Below are 17,114 nucleotides of genomic sequence, written 5' to 3'. Positions count from 1 at the left end.
AGTTCTTTGAATGAGTTTTACTTTTGGAAAGTTAAAATTAAGGTGTTTTAGCATGTTTACAAAAGATGGTTGGTTACAGTTGAGATTTTGTGTATTATGTGCAGTGTCAGCAGTATGTTGAAAACAGATGTGTATTTATTATGACTTCTTTTAAAAGAAAAGTTTGTGCGTTTCTCATGTTTTTGCATTTTATCCTTCATGAATAGTTCCTGCTGGTCCTGTGTTTCAGAAGCGACACAGTAAGTTGTATTTGACAGCCGATCTCCACTAACTGGTGATCTGCTGTCAAAAGGAGGGAAAGTAAAAGAAAGTGTTATTTTGGTGTAATTTTGATTTTAAGCCTGACAAATTAAGCAGGCCTGAATATTGGGTTTTGGGCTGCAGGTTCACAGTGCATGAAGTGCGTGCATCACCGCTCATTTACATGTGCTATTGTAATTTGTCTATGCTTTTTGTGCTTGGTATACAGCACTATATCTGATGGCTTGACGTGTGTTTTTTTATTTTATGTATGTTTTTGTTTTATGTTGTTGCTTCTGATACTATTACAAGTTTTCCTGTGTTGTGAGGGGATGTCATGAAGATGTACATCTTTGAGCAACAGTTCAAGTCAGATTAGCTTTATTCGATTTTAGTTTAAATCATAAAAGCAGCAACAATACAAAAATACATACCTTAACATTTCATTACAAAATTAATATCAACTATTAAAACAGAATTAAATAGATATGACGGATCAGCTAATCAATAACAGCTCTAAAGGAAACAAGAAGGGTCATGCATATAAAGCAACAAAATAGCTAATGTACAGGAGAAGAACATCGGACAAACCTATTTCGGCACTTTACTTGTTAATTTCAATTTGGTTATCAGAAAATACAATTTTTAAGCCATGGTTCAAATCTGTTAAAGGCTAGATGGTTAGTGGCACTAGATGCACGGGGTCCCCTACCCCAGGGGTTGTATTTCTTAGCCATTAATCTGGGTAACGGAATGTGTGGGATACTTGGGTAGAAGTCATGCAAGTCACAAATACAAATGGGGCCATCTCCTTCGTTGGGCAGGCAGGATCGTAAGTATGGGGTGGTGTTCTTATTCTTAAATTTAATTAACACCAAGTCCCCAGAGGTGTTTTTGGGCAGCGTACCTAACCACCCCACCCTCCTGACGCTCAGGATACCACCGTCTAGATCAGGTGGCAAAGGTCTATTGTTCTGTAACCAAAAAATAGCCTTATTTAGCAGGTCCTGGTATGTTTCGTGTTTTCCCTTGCTAAGTGAGGGAACCCCAGAGAGGACAGTCACATATGGGGCGGCTTCAGGAGGTAAGCTAATATGTGGCATTTTTACTGGAACGGCTCTGGCCACTGTGTAATTAGTTAACAGAGGTTTCAGTGCCACTTTGGGACCTGTTGCGGTTGGTAAATTAAGAGGTAGTATGTTGGTTTGGGCATTCTTACGTGTAATTGGCTTAAACTTTACAGGGGTAATGGGAGGATTAGGATACGCGGGTGTTACCAACATATTGGTTGGTGAGGAATTCCTTTTGATTTGTTTCTCAATGCTAGTCAGCCTGTCCCCCAAGTCATTACGTTTTGTTACCAAAGGTGATAAGACAGATAAAAACAGTTGCTCAAGCTGAGCCAGCAAAGTCAGTTGGGAGGACGGTACAGGATCAACAATTTTGTCCACATCCATATCCGCCATTGGTGTGGTTGGATTAGAGGGGGAAGATGTGGGGCTGGTGCATAGCTTTAGAGTTTTTGGTTGTTTCTCATTGACATTTGCCCCATCATGCTTCCTTTTAATATTGGGACCCCGAGACAGAGCAAAGGACTCAAATTTGTCGTTGTTTAAAGGTAAAGGTAGCTCCCGCGAAGTGCCATTTAAATAATCAGTTTTATTGCTCATAGTTGGGGGGGGGGGTGATGCATTCAGAACATAGTTGGTGCCACACAGGGCATTGAGCTCCTCCCAAACGGACATGTTTAGTACACAACCCCCCGAAAAAGCGACAATAAGCAGTACAGAGCAAGTCAGTACAAAAAGTGCGCCTCTATACCTCGTCCAACGAGAAGGTCAGGTGGAGTAGCCCGTCCCGGCCTCTTCTGGCCTCTGAGGGCCTTAGAGGGCCCGCCCTTTGCCCGGGCTTTGCCCGGGCTTCGCCCGGCGCCGCCCGCGCGCGTCCCGCGATGCGGTAAAAGGGCGATGGATAAATACACAAAGTGGGAGGGGCGGGATGTTAGGAGCTGCCCCCTCAGGCTTCTGGGCTCCGTAGTCTTTACCAGCGCGGATGCGCTGCCCCAACTGCCAGCACACAACACCGGCGATGCGTCTCCCGCGAAGCGGGAGGCGCGAGAGGTAATTATCTTCCTGGTGGGAGGGCGGGATGTCAGGAGCTGCCCCCTCAGGCTTCTGGGCTCCGTAGTCTTTACCAGCGCGGATGCGCTGCCCCAGCTGCCAGCACACAACACCGGCGATGCGTCTCCCGTGAAGCGGGAGGCGCGAGAGGTAATTATCTTCCTGGTGGGAGGGCGGGATGTCAGGAGCTGCCCCCTCAGGCTTCTGGGCTCCGTAGTCTTTACCAGCGCGGATGCGCTGCCCCAACTGTCAGCACACAACACCGGCGATGCGTCTCCCAACCAACTGAGCAACAGTTGGTTGAACTTGCTCTGATACTTAATTTCACAGATATGATATTTTCATACTGTGAACAAGACAGACAACACTTCACCAGTGCATCATGTCTATTTGGCTATAATGGTATTGAAGTAAAATAAAAGAGATATACAGGATCAAAGTGTGTCACCTGCAGTTAGTCAAGTTACTGCCCCCTTCCCTTAAGGAACAGGCAGCCCTAGATTTATGTTTCCTTGATTGGACCTAAAGATGAAATTATAGATCTGTGACTCTTGTAAAAGGTGACCTAATTTCTATATTGCATTAGTTAATCATGTCCTGCTTCCTAAATAGTGTATGGCTTTGTTCCTCGAAGGGAACCAAGCTTCATTTTTTCCCTGAAAAAGGAACTGGAACATTAGCTGAGATTACCGTATATGGTGTAGGGGCCAGCGGTAGAGTTAAAATTTGTGTACTATTTTGACTTTTGTGCATTACCCATACTCTTGGTATTATGTCACAAACTTGACTATCACCCGAGTAATATCTTGTTCTTCCTATAGATTTGTATTTTGCCGCTTCTCCCCTTGATCAATGTCGCATTGTGTCTAGTTATTGGGGATTTTAGCTGTGTCCTAGTCCCATTTCCCTTTTTCCATATTCCTTTCACTAGTCAGCCCATTTATTCTTATTATTGGTGTATTGTTCAGGTTTATACTTCCAGACTGCAGTGATGTACCAGGGACCCCCATATTATGTATAATTCCCTTTTGTATGACCAGACTGGTTTTCAAGAATTTTCTTTAGGCCTACTTCGATGTTTTCCAGTCTGACTGTCAGGGTAGTGATAGACTGGTTAACTGACTCAATACTATAGTAAGACAAGTTTTCCACATCAATAGGAGACACCTTACGTTTTTTTTTTAATATGACAGATTCAATGCCTATTCTAATTTGGTTATTAGTTTCTTTTTTCTGCTGCTTTAATTTTTGGTGGATCAGATGTGTTCTAATCATGGAAATACTAGGACTCTCTAGTTCTTGTCTTTTGTTTCCACATTTTTGATCATTAGCTTTTGTATTGCATAGTCCACCTGATGCACAATAATTAAGGGAGGTATCTACATGTCCCTGATAATCTGTAGTATGTGATTTTTCTTTTGAGGTGTTCTAGATAAGGAATTTAGGAACACCTATATGTAATCATTTAGAGAAAAAAAATGTGTTTACCCCATTAGACGATGCCACTATGTGCGAGGACATCCATTCAGATAGAACTCCCATGTAGCTATCTACCCTTACTTGTTAGAGGATATGCTCTCACATGGGAACCCAATTGAAGAGGCTAGAGGCACTGTTTTGCCTACTGCCTTTGTCTTTGTATTTTAGTGTATTTTAGATCACAATAGTCCCATGGCGTATGGCCATTCCTTTGAAGATTGCAGGCCACTTGCTTGCAGTCCCCTTGTTAAAACACTGAACTGTTTTTGTACTGAATTGAAGGAAACTAACAACTGTGTTACATTTCCTACATCACTAGGTTCTGCGGGATCAAGTCATGACCTGCAGAACGCTGATAAGCCTAATTCCCATCAGTGACAGCTGCAGATGAATGGCAGACATCTTGGCCCTAAAGTCCCAGCACCCAGAAAGTAGTAAGGCTGGACAGCGATCGCCAGCGTGCCATCAGTGGTATCTTCAAAGTATTGTGCTTGCTTCATCAGAAGGCGTTGAACATCAGAAAAGAAGGAGGAGCTGGTTTTGCCACAGAACCAGAGTTTCAGTGCAAAAGCGTGAAAGAATTGAGGCTTGAGTCTTCTACCTGTCATGTGCTGGTAACCTCTGACAGTGTGCGGTCACTTGAGCCCCTTGGCCTGAGTTTTTGGGTACCACCTCTTTTTCTTTGCTCCAACGGAAGGGCAGTGCACTGGAGGATCTACGGCACTACATTATGGTGTCCATGAAAGAGCAGCTTGAGCGTCCTCCGACACTGAATAATGAGTGTTGGAGCCTGAAAGTGCTGCTGAGCGTGAAAGTCTGTTGCTCTTTTCAAATTAATAGTACTTGGATCTGCACAAGATGATCTGTGCCCGTGATCAATGAAGAGCACACTATCTGTAGTGCCTGCCGCAGAGGAGAGATATTGGTGCACTGCCTTGAGACATTGAGACTTTCGAGTGAGCTGTGAGTGTTTGCCAGGAGGGCACTCCAACTAAGCAGTACTATTTTCATGAAGAGGCCTGAATCGAGAGGCCCAATGCGGAAGAAGACAATGGAAGCATATTTGATGTACGATAGAAGCCTGCCAGAGAGGCTTTGAACGGACTTTGGGCACAGTTGCACAAGCGATTCCAGTGCAATTGTATAAAGTAAATGTTAATTAAGTTCTCATTTGACTGAATTGCCATGGAAGAGGAAGTGGCTCCGCCTCTAGCATCTAAAAATGGTCCACCAGAAGTGAGTCTTTGTGCTACTATGTGTGTTCGGAGACCTGTCCCGAGAGAAGTAGAGAATAATAAGATGATGTTACAGCAACACCTTGACAACCTAATGAATATCAATATAGACCTAGATTCAGATTAACATAAGTCTTAGGTTATTGACTACGTAATGGCAAAAGGAGGGGCTGAGGTTCTGTAATTCTCGAGTCTGACTCCATTTTGTTCTGTGCCCCCATTTTGTGTTGCCCTCACGTAATCCTGTGAAGGTAGCCTGGCGAATAAAGTGGCCTGGCCTTCTTAGTTCATGTATACATTAACTAAGGTTTCTTTTTGACTCTGAAATGAACTGTAAGAAACTGACCTCTTCACCTGAAACTGACCTCGCAAAGCCAATTTCCCTGATCGATCTTTGTCTGAGATTGCCAATCAATGTTCAGGACATCGTTAACTTTTAGTTTCCTTGCACATGCCTTATCTTGTTCATCATCTGTTACTGTTTCTTTTTATGTTTCTTCATTTCATTACGTGGGTTATGCTTTCAATTATAGGTTTGTCTGGCTTTTGGAGGTTGAATTTGGGACATTCTTAATGATTAACTTTTGGGTTGGGATACTGTACATGTAATCATGCCATGCCCTGCAGTGCCATCTAAATCAGATTACCTTTGTGAACTATGTAATTATAGTGTTTTGCCCATATCCTGCTAAAACTCCAAAGGCTACTCACCTGCTGACCCTCCAGATTTTCCATTTGTTTAGGAATGTAATTGGTACAACTCCCTTACATGCCTGGGCAGGATAAAGAGTATATAAGACGTGAAGTAAGACCATTCTAGCAGACTGCCTCATTCAGTTGCTAAGGCTTCTGTGTGACATAGTCTCACTCATTTGAGGTTAATAAAAATGTACTTTTATATTCCAGCTTCTGTGTCAAGTTCTTCTTTGTGAGTTTAAAAGGACTAAGTATCAATGGAACCCCTGAGAAGTGGATTTTTGATTTCTACACTTTCCCTTTTTGCCTTCTGGACCCTGTTACCACCGCTGCTCCCCCACGGCCCCGCCCCCCCGCTCGCCCATTTGCCGCCCGCTCCCGCTTCCCAGCTGCTCCTCCCTCCCATCTCCCCATATATGGTGGCCGCGTAGTGGTGAAAGGAGCGACCCTTGACCCTGCTTGCAGGTATGGCCGATGCCTCACTGCTGCCGCTCTGTAAGTTCGCCGCTCCCCTCTGCCCTGCCGCTTTTGCCTGCACTTGTGACTGTTGACTGTATTTCTCTGACTCTGTCTAAAACTGCATTTTATTGCCTCATCTCCATTCTGCATAGTTTTTGCCTTCCTGTATTTCTCTGACTCTGTCTAAAACTGCTTTTTATTGCCCTGTTTACATTCTGTATAGTTTTAGCCTTCCTCTCTGCTTTCCCTTTTTGCCTTCTGTACCCCGTTCCCGCCGCTGCTCCCCCGCGGCCCCGCCCCCACTCGCCCATTCGCCGCCCCGCTCCAGCCTTCTAGCTGCTCCTCCCTCCCATCTCCCCTTATATGGCGGCCGCGTGCAGCGGCGCGCCGAAGGTGTGCCTAAGGCAAGCCCGTCTGCGCTCGTCCGGTCCCAGCACCAGAACTCCTGGTCCCGCGACCGCCACAACACCCAACACCGCTAGGATGCCAGCACCCTCCACGCACTCAACGCCGGTCGGTCACACACCTGAATCCTGGCCGCCCCAAAGCGCACCCAAGGACCCTTCTCCTGTCGGAACTGCAGCTTCACCAGCATCAGGCCCGCCAACCCACCGACCAATAAACCCAACCACCTTAGATGCATCCTTCTCAACATCCGCTCCGCCCACAAACACGCCGTTGAACTCTGGGACCTACTCGACCACACCACCCCAGACTTCGCCTTCCTGACGGAGACCTGGCTGAACACCTCCTCAGCACCCGACATCGCAATAGCCATCCCGGAATGCTACAAGATCACCTGCAGAGACAGCACCAACGGAGTAGGAGGAGGAATCGCCATTGTCCACTGGAACACTCTCAGAGTCTCGACCAACACCGATGACACCCTCAGCACCGCCGAACACCTGCACTTCCAGATCCACACCTACCCCAACACCACCCTCAGGGCAACCCTTGTCTACAGACCCCCAGGACCCCGACCACAGTTTAGCGACTCTATCGCCAACTTCGCCAGCGCACACGCCCTCGCCTCCGCAGACTACATCCTCCTCGGGGACCTGAACTTCCACCTCGAGAACAACAAAGACACCAACTCCACCACCTTGCTCTCCTGGGCCAACGTAAATGACGCCGACACCATCAAGATTATGAACACCATTTACTCCGAATCTCCGTCAGACCCATGCCCTCACCACATCTTCAACAAAGCCAGCACCACCATCGCACCTCATCTCTGGAAAGCCATCAACATTTCCTTTGAGACAGCAACCTTCCCGGAGAGCTGGAAGCATGCCGAGATTAACGCCTGACTCAAGAAACCCAAGGCGGAACCCAAGGACCTCAAGAACTTCCGGCCAATCTCCCTACTCTCGTTCCCGGTGAAGGTCATCGAGAAGACTGTCAACAAACAACTGACCTGCTACCTCGAGGAGGACAACATCCTGGACCCGTCCCAGTCCGGGTTCCACAGCAACCACAGCACCGAAACCGCCCTCATCGCCGCCACCGATGACATCAGGACGGACCCTGCTAGACAAAGGAGAAACCGCGGCCCTCATCCTTCTGGACCTTTCAGCCGCCTTCGACACGGTCTGCCACCGCACACTACACACACACCTCCACGACGCCGGGATCCAAGAGAAAGCCATGGACTGGACCACCTCCTTCCTCTCCGGCAGTACACAGAGCATCCGCCTCCCCCCTTCCGCTCCGAAGCCACCGAAATCATCTGCGGCTTCCTCAGGGCTCCTCCCTCAGCCCAACGCTGTTTAACATCTACATGGCTCCGCTCGCCCGCGTCGCCCGACAACACAACCTCAACATCATCTCCTATGCCGATGACACCGAGCTGATCCTTTCCCTCACCAAGGACCCCCACCGCCAAAACCAACCTCCATGAAGGAATGAAGGCCGTCGCCGAATAGATGAGAAACAGCCAACTGAAGCTGAACTCGGACAAGACGGAGGTCCTCATCCACGGATCCACCCCATCGGCCTGGGACGACTCCTGGTGGCCTGCCGCACTGGGAACAGCTCCAATGCCAACCAACCAGGCACGTACCCTAGGGGTAATCCTAGACTCCACCCTCTCCATGACTAAGCAGGTCAACGCCGTCTCTCCCTCCTGCTTCAACACACTCCGCAAGATCTACAAGTGGATCCCCACCGAAACAAGAAGAACGGTCACCCAGGCCCTCGTCAGCAGCAGGTTGGACTACGGAAATGCCCTCTACGCAGGAGCCTCGGCCAAACTCATGAAACTGCTTCAACGCATCCAGAACGCCCCCGCACGACTGATCCTTGCCGCAGCCACATCACAACCCACCTGAGGGACCTGCACTGGCTCTCCGTCTACAAGAGAATAACCTACAAGCTCCTCACCTGTGCACACAAGGCACTCCACAACACCGGACCAGCATACCTCAACAGACCACTCAGCTTCTACATCACCACCTGCCAGCTCTGCTCCACCGACCTCGCCCTCGCCACAGTCCCCCATATCCAAAGAGTGACCTCCAGCAGAAGATCGTTCTCCCACCTCACCGCCAAGACCTGGAACACCCTCCTAATCCACCTACGGCAGACCCAAGACCTGCTGATCTTCAGAAGACTCCTCAAGACCTGGCTCTTCGAGCAGCAGCAGCTTTCCCCACCCCCCAGCGTCTTGAGACCCTCACGGGTAAGCAGTGCCCTTTACAAATGCTATAATTGAGATTGATTGATTGATTTAACAAATTAATGTAAGCTAAAAAATGATTATAGCAGCATATCCAGGCCATTGGATCCAGACCATTGGTACTGTTGGCATTTTTGCAGTAATGGCAGGGGCTGTGAGTGGTGCAAGCTGCAGTTGCATCCTAAGCATACCTTGGGCCCTGGCACTTCTTTTTATGTTTTAAATTAAACACCAGTGGAAGATCAGCACTGATTGTTCAAGGCTAGTGAAGTGTGCTTCGGGGGTCCCTAACAGAGCTACTGAGATCAGACAGTACCAGTGACCGCATCTTGACGAGGACCATTATTTTGACAAAGCTTCAGTTGTGTGAAACTAATTTTGATGCATATTTAATCCTCTCATTTGTGAAAAACATTACCACTCGTTAAATCTCACAACATGTCATCCTAATCACAAAGCAGGGAGTCGAAGTACAGATGTCATTCACTTATCATAGGTAACTGTTATGTTTAGGCCTTATATTTAAAAAAGGGAAATAAATAGCTGAATGTCAACTGTTGGATCCTAGTAGACGTCTAATAGGCAAGGATGAGTTTAACAAGTGGCACAGGCTATTTACTATGTGTACATGCAAAGGTATAGGAAATGTGCTCACTGTGTGAAAGACTCGACCCCTCTCCCCCCCTCTTTTGCAATTGTATACACTGCAAGCTTGACCTGAAGGTACTGGAGCGGTTTGCCCGAGTACCAGTTATCTTAAGCAAAGTCAGGTTCCTTTTTATGGCACGGGGAGATTAACAGCCTGATTCATGTACGGGCCGTTTTGCGTGTCCCTAATAGCGATTAATAGCGACTCACTAATGAGGAAACGCAAAACGGCATTCATGTACTTTTCGGGGAAAAAATAGCGACTCGCACGCGGGCGCTAAATCCGTTAGCGACCAACTAAAAACGCAGAAAATTCGCTATTCCCGGCTACCTGCGTCGGGATTGCGACTCGCAATCCAGTGCGATCGGGAATGCGACTCGCAATCCCGTGCGATCGGGAAAACGGGAAGTCGCTTTCCGAGCACAGTGATGACATCACAACCAGGAAGCAGGCAGTTCCCACCCCCAAACACCACAGCGAGGCAAACCTCCGAGGGAGCAAGTCGGAAAGCAGACGCTAAACCAGCGACAGCGACTTCTCTACCGACTGAAATAGCGACATATCTGCTGCCATGTCTGAGGAACCTGTCCCTGGCCCCAGCAACAGCGCAGGACGAAAGCGAAAGCTCAAGTTCTCAGAGCAGGAGCTCGAGAACCTTATTGAAGGGGTGGTGGCCAACCATGACCGGCTCTTCGGGACCAACTCCAGAAAGGTCCCAGAACAAGACAAGCGGAGGATCTGGCTGGGAATAGCCTCCAGCGTGAACTCGGTGGGTGTGGCCGATAGGTCATTGGAGGAGCTTAAGAAGCGCTGGTATGACCTCCGAGGTCGTGCCAAGGAGAGGGTGGCGGAGCGCCTTGGAGAGGCATCGGGCACTGGAGGTGGCGGACCGACAGTCCCACCCAACACACCCTTGGAGGACCAGGTCGAGGACACCCTTGACAGGGAGGCGTGCGTTGGCGTGACCCCTCTGGACTCCTCCCGCCCCACCCAAGACACCCAAGGTAAGTGACATGCGACAGCGACCCTGTCCCCTATGACCGTCCCTGACCAAATAGGCTCACTTATTGGCCCTTAGTCATGCCTTTGTTGCGCATCAGGGAATGCCCTGAAGCATTGTGGGAGATGTAGTATGTCCACAATGTAGTAGTACCCCAATGCAGCCAGACAGGTCCCAAAGTACGCAAATCCACAGCCATCCAGGGAATGTCACCCAGCATGCATGTAACATCAGCACGTCTGCCAGTCACATGCAACTAATGAGTATCCACTTACCCTCACAGGTGGCGCAGACAGCAGTGACAGCGAGAGGCTGCAGATTGATGAGGAGGCCCAGGAGGATTCACAACCAGAAACCCAGGCACCAGCCCCTGCCGCTGCAACAACACCAGCAGCCAGGCCCCCCACCGTTGTGGCCCCTGCATCTGGCATCCCACCCGCAGCCAAGGCCAGGCCCCCCACCATTGTGGCCTCTGCTCCTGCCATCCCACCCGCAGCCAAGGCCAGGCCCCCCACCGTTGCTGCATCTGGATCTGCCGTCCCACCCGCAGCCAGAGCCAGGCACCCCACTAATGTGCCCCCAGTCCCTGCCGCACCAGCAACATCTGCTGCAACACCACCTGCAGCTGGTGCCAAGAGATCTGGGCCTGCGACAGCGGCAACACAGCGGGCAATCAGCAGGAGGGGCAATGGACATCGCTATGCCTGCATGAGCGTAGAGAGACGCATGCTCCGGATCCACCAGCGCCAGTCACAGCAGCAAGGTGCCATCCAGCTCCAGCTGCACAAAATTGGGCGCAATGTGGCGGGTGTTGGAGACCGCATTGACCGCATGACGGCGGCCATGGGCCGCATGACTGCAGCCATGGAGGAGAACACTGCTGCGCTGATCAAGCACCGCAGTGTAGCGAGCCGGCGCCACCACCAGCTGATGAGCCGGCTGTCCGCCTATAGCAGGTCGAATTATGTGGCAGCAAATGCCACCACCCAGTTGTCGCGGCGCTCTCTCACACAGCAGCACCAACTAGTGCAGTGCTGTGAGGACATCACCAGGGTCCTGGAGCACCTAACCACCGCGGTAACGGCACTACACACACCTGCGCTACCGGCCACTGTAGGGGGCGACGATGCCAGTGAGGGTGCCTCCAGCGTGAGCAGCCAATCGGTCACACTGGTCCCGCCACCTAGGCGCAGCACCAGGGCAACGCCTGGTACAGGTGCCCAAGAAGAGGAAGAGCCTCAGAGGCGCTTGGGCATTACGCGCAGGAGGCGCCATTGACACTGTCTGCATGACACTGGCACAGGCTGACGCTAAGCCTGCCATGTACATGCACACTGCAGTATGAAGCAATACTGTTATTTGTAAATAGTTGGACTGATTACCTTTTTCTTGTGAATGAAACAAATATATTTATTTTGCTGCACACATTAGCCTTGTGTAATCATTACATTTTGCATGCAATTGTGATATGTGGGGTGGGGGAAGAGGGTGGGCTAGAAATTGTTCAGTGTGATGTGGTTGCGACGTCTGTGGCCTTCAGCTGGGTTCTCCCCGCGTGCATGGTGCACATGTGCTGGTGGCCGGTCGTCCCCTTCAGATTCACTGCCTGAGATGTCAACAGGTATCCGGCGCTTGGTTGCAATGTTATGGAGCATTGCACAGACAGCCACAATGCGGCAGCACGCAGCAGGACTGTAATACATGGCCCCACCTGTCTTGTGCAGTATACGGAACCTGCTCTTGAGCAGGCCAAATGTCCTTTCTATACAGTTCCTTGTCCGGATGTGCGCAACATTGTAGCGCCGTTGCTGAGGTGTGGCAGGGTTGAGGTAAGGGGTCAGGAGGTATTCCCGTAGGGCGTAGCCACTGTCACCTGAATGAGAGGAGCAGATGTTGATTGCCTGTGCAGCGCAGTGACTTCATTGCAATGTGACATTGTCGACAAAGTGTACTTACCAAGTAGGTGTCCTTCCCCAAACTCTCCTCTGAGCAGTCGTGTGTGGAGTCCACTGTGCCTGAAGATAAAGGAATCATGGGTACTCCCTGGGTACTGTGCGACAATGTCAGTGATGATGGTCTTGGCATTGCAGACCATCTGTATGTTGAGGGAGTGGTAGGACTTCCGGTTGCGGTACATATACTCCGTGGCAGCTGGTGGGCAGATGGCGACGTGGGTACAGTCGATGCAGCCGAGGACATAGGGAAAATGGGCTACATTGTAGAATTGTAGTTTTGTCAGGTCCAATTCCTGTTGGCTCGTGGGAAATGTGATGTGGCGGTGGAGCTGGGTGAGCATGGCGTCAACGAAAGTGTGGAGGCAGCGTGACATGGTGGGCTGGGATATCCCCCCAGCAGCCGCTACTATGCCCTGGAAACTGCCGGAGGCCAGGAGGTGCAGGATGCACAATACCTGCACATGTGTAGGCACAGAATTGTTTCGCCTTGCTGGGTGCTGCATGAGGGGGTCAAGTTCTTGTATCAGCCAGGTGATCATTTCCCCATTCAGCCTGTATTTGGCATAAATCTGTTCTCTGGTTTGGCCCAGCAAGGTGACCCGCTGCCGGTAAATCCTTTCCTGCCTCATGCGTCTCCTCCGTGCTGCTCGCTGTAGCCTTCGCCGCCTCACCACCATGTACATTCCTGGCATTGTGGAACGCCTAATGCTGCTGCTGAATGTCCTTATGTGTGATTGGTCAGGCCTGTACCTGTTGGTGATTGGCCAACTGTTTTTCAAATTTTACTTAATCATGGCTTTTATGGTTACCACCTGCTTTGAGATGTCCTTAATTTGCGCCGCGCAAAATTGCGATTTTGGGGTTTTCCGCTATTGTATATTTTTCATGAATGCCGATTGGGAATAAATTGCGTTTCGCTATTCATTTCGCAGAATCCGTGGTTGGTCGCTATTTCCGTATCGCTAATGCGCGACTACCGGGACTCTGCGACTATTATAGCGTAATCGCTATTTTAATCGCTATTCTGTGTTAGCGAATTCGCTGTTTTGTACTTGAATGCCGATTCCGTGTTTTGCACCCGCAATTGCATTTTCGCAGCCATTGCGGGCGCAATTTCGCTTCATGAATCAGGCTGTAAGTGATTTGCCCAGAATCACACATACGTCCATTTAGAGCAAGGCTTTCAAGTCCAAGCATGCCGAATTACTTTTATTTTCCGTATATATATATATGGGTTGATTTGTGTGCTGTTCAAAAAAGTGGCTGGCAGATGTAGGGTTAAACAATTTCCCTTTATCTGATGAGTGGCTAATTAGCCAAACCCATGAGTACAGATTGCTCTGTGCTTGGCCTATATTGCGCTGGTACATCTCGCTAGAAAACTACAATGGTGGGGATAAGATGTTCAGTGGCTTGAAATGATCGTGTCTCAACACACAAACACTCCTCGGTATTTCAAAACTCGTCTGCGGCGCACGAGTGAGCTCCTTGGATCCCGCAGCACAGCAGCTAACCCCTGCCCAGCAGAGAGAGACAGGAGGAGTGCAACGCCGAGATCTAGTTTTCTCTACCTCTGTTTCCACACATGTCTGCAGTGCACGACTTGTGCCCTGGCCCCTTTAGTAAACTAGCCAAAAACCCGTACAGCAGCTCACCTCTGCAAAGCAGCTAACTCTGCATATCAGGGTGAGGCAAGTGCAGTGCAAGGCTAGGGCACTAGTTTCCGCACAAACATCCTATCTATTTCTACACAAGTGTCCAGCACATTGCCATCTCCCAATTCATATCTGACAACGGTTTGCCCTGACAGCAGCACAGTGAGTCTAGACTTGAATCACCCGAGTATCACTAGTTCACTAGACTCTGGAGGCAGCTGGCTACAGGGCTGATTACTGCTTTAAGGTGGTCGATGCTAGTTCCACACAAACAAGCCTTCAATGTTTCCACCAAAATGCCCCCGCCCTTATGACAGTTCACGTCGTGGATGGGCTGGGAAAACTGCAGCTGGTGCATGAAGAGTTCCTTAGAGTCTCAGGTGCCATGCTGATAAGATGCGCCGGCGCCGGGATGCTCCAGGGTTACTGCGCGCTTTATAAAAACCTTAAATAAATAAATAAATAAATGGTCTGTGCTTAGTTAATAGTGACCATTGCTGCAAAGGACGGCATCCCAGGACCCTTAGAATATCAGTTTACCCCATCAATACACAGGGAATCCTGGATGGAGAACCCCGTGCTGGTATATCAGTATCGGTGGTGGAGGGGGTAAGGTGGGCTTATGTTGATTAAGGGTGGGCGTAGTTCGCGAAGTAGCGCTACGCGAAGCTACGCGAAGTGCACTTCGCACTACGCGAACTTCACGTAGCACTACGCGAGCTGCGTAGTAGCATGTTCGCACTGTGCAAGATGCGTTTTCAATGATTGCACAGTGCGGACAAGCATCCGGCACTGTGCAAGCATTGAAAACGGCATCTTGCACAGTGCGAGCTGTAGTTTTCTGCTGCTCGAGGAGATTATTACTCGAGCGGCAGCTTTCTCAACGCGAACAGGTAGTTTCTCATTGAGAGCGGTCGCGAGCATGCGCAACCACTCACAATGAGAAACCTGACCTCCTCGCGTTGAGAATCTCGCCGGGATGTCATTTTGCTTGCTCGCGGTCGCGAACATGACGTTCAGGACCGCGAACAAGCAAAAAATGAGCGCTACACTACGCTACGCTGCACTACGCATGTTCGCACTGTGCTACGTGCCGCTCGCGTAGTGCGAAGTTGCAAAAACTTCGCAAACTCCGCGAGCGGAGCGTAGTGCTTCGCCCAGGGTTAATGTTGATCTGCGCTGTTTTCACATTAACACAAACCTATAATGAGCTGGCTACTCAGGAACAGATAAGGCTTCGGAGCCAGGAAGTAATCTGATTATAGCCCTGGGCTCCTGAAAGATGCAGGATGTATGAATTATCCATATGCAGCAGCTTCACCGGACAGCCAGTGGGCGTCACGAGCCGCCGTTTAATGTAGTGGACACTCGAGCACAGAACACATTGCACGCAGGACGAGCGGGCACTCTAACCACACTGGCAGTAGATGTGCAAAAGTACCAAAGAGCCAACCAGAAGACCACAGTAGGTGTTTTACGTTTAATCAACATCATGGTGTGTGAGCATTTTCATTCCAGTCACCCTATGTTTTACTCAAAGGTACAGGGTTTGAGGTGTACATGTAAAGTACATGTGTTGATGCCATTTATGATTAATTTCCCCAAAAGCGAATACTCGTTAGTTTTTTAAATTACTAGACAGCCCTGTACCCTTCCAGGGCTGTGTTTGCACACAGATGGCTTGGGAAGCCCTGTACCCTTTAGGATTTGTGTTTGAACACAGAAGTGGTGCACATGCGTGGGTCATGCTCCTGTGAGCCTCGGCATGTGTTGCAGCACAGATAAAAACGTGCCAGAATGCAAAGTATTAATAAGACTTTATTGTTTGGTTAAAACCATTACAAATTAAAACTTGTTAGGTTCAATCATCAAAAAGGACCCCTGAATAAAAACCCACAAGAGCATTGTAGACAGATGATGGTCAATTAGAAAACATGATCGATTCGTTTAAAAAAAAAAAGAAACCACTAGTTTAAAAAAAGAGAGAGAATGCAGAACTTATAAATTACTCAAAACCTTCAAGTGCAATGTGGGCAGATAATGTTCACCTGGGAGACTAAGAACAGATCAGTTAATATTAGCAGTCAAGGGTTCTGTTGTTGATCCAGCAGGCTGGCTGCCGCCCTGCTGAAGTAAAAGAGATTAGGCAGCGTTAATGTCTTCCAGCAGTTTTGACACCTTGTTGACAAATTTAGTAAGCCCAATGTTCAGCTTGATGTTTTCAGGATTTAAGACTGCTATTAAGGCATGGCGGCATGATCAAACTCCTAGCCTGATCCATTCGCCTGCAAGGTTGGATGCTGGTCAGACGGCGGCGCTGATATTGTTAGATCTCAGCGCCGCCTTCGACACGGTATCTCACAGCATCCTCCTGCATCGGCTCGAGGAGATTGGTATCAGTGGTATGGCGCTGCAATGGTTCCGCTCCTTCCTGGACAACCGCTCCTTCTGTGTTGCCATCCCTCCCTTCACGTCCAGTTTCCAGCCTCTGGCCATGGGGGTCCCGCAAGGGTCCTCACTGAGTCCCACGTTGTTCAATCTTTACGTGAGACCGCTGGCTGATGTCGCGAGGCAGTGGGGCCTAACTTTGGTCTCATATGCCGATGACACACAGCTGGCGGTTACTCTCAGCGGGGATGCAGAACAAGATGCCCCCAGGTTTCAGTCTGGACTGAAGGCAGTGGCTAGCTGGTTGACAGGAAACTGTCTCCAGCTTAACGCCACGAAAACGGAGGTAATGGTTGTCGGGAAGGGAGTGGAGCTATGGGGCGATCAGTGGTGGCCTTCTGAGCTGGGCCCCACTCCGACCCCGGTGTCGGAGGTGAAAAATCTGGGGGTCTGGTTGGACGCTGGCCTTACTTTTGTAGGGCATACCAAAAAAACTGCAGCCTGTTGTTTCGGTCTGTTAAGAGGATTAAGACCTGTTCTTAAATTCTTCGACGCCCCAAC

The sequence above is a fragment of the Lissotriton helveticus genome, chromosome 1_1 (assembly GCF_964261635.1).
Source record: "Lissotriton helveticus chromosome 1_1, aLisHel1.1, whole genome shotgun sequence".
NCBI lineage: Eukaryota > Metazoa > Chordata > Amphibia > Caudata > Salamandridae > Lissotriton > Lissotriton helveticus.
The sequence above is the reverse complement of the archived record's forward strand: the minus strand, read 5'-3'. Positions refer to the sequence as shown.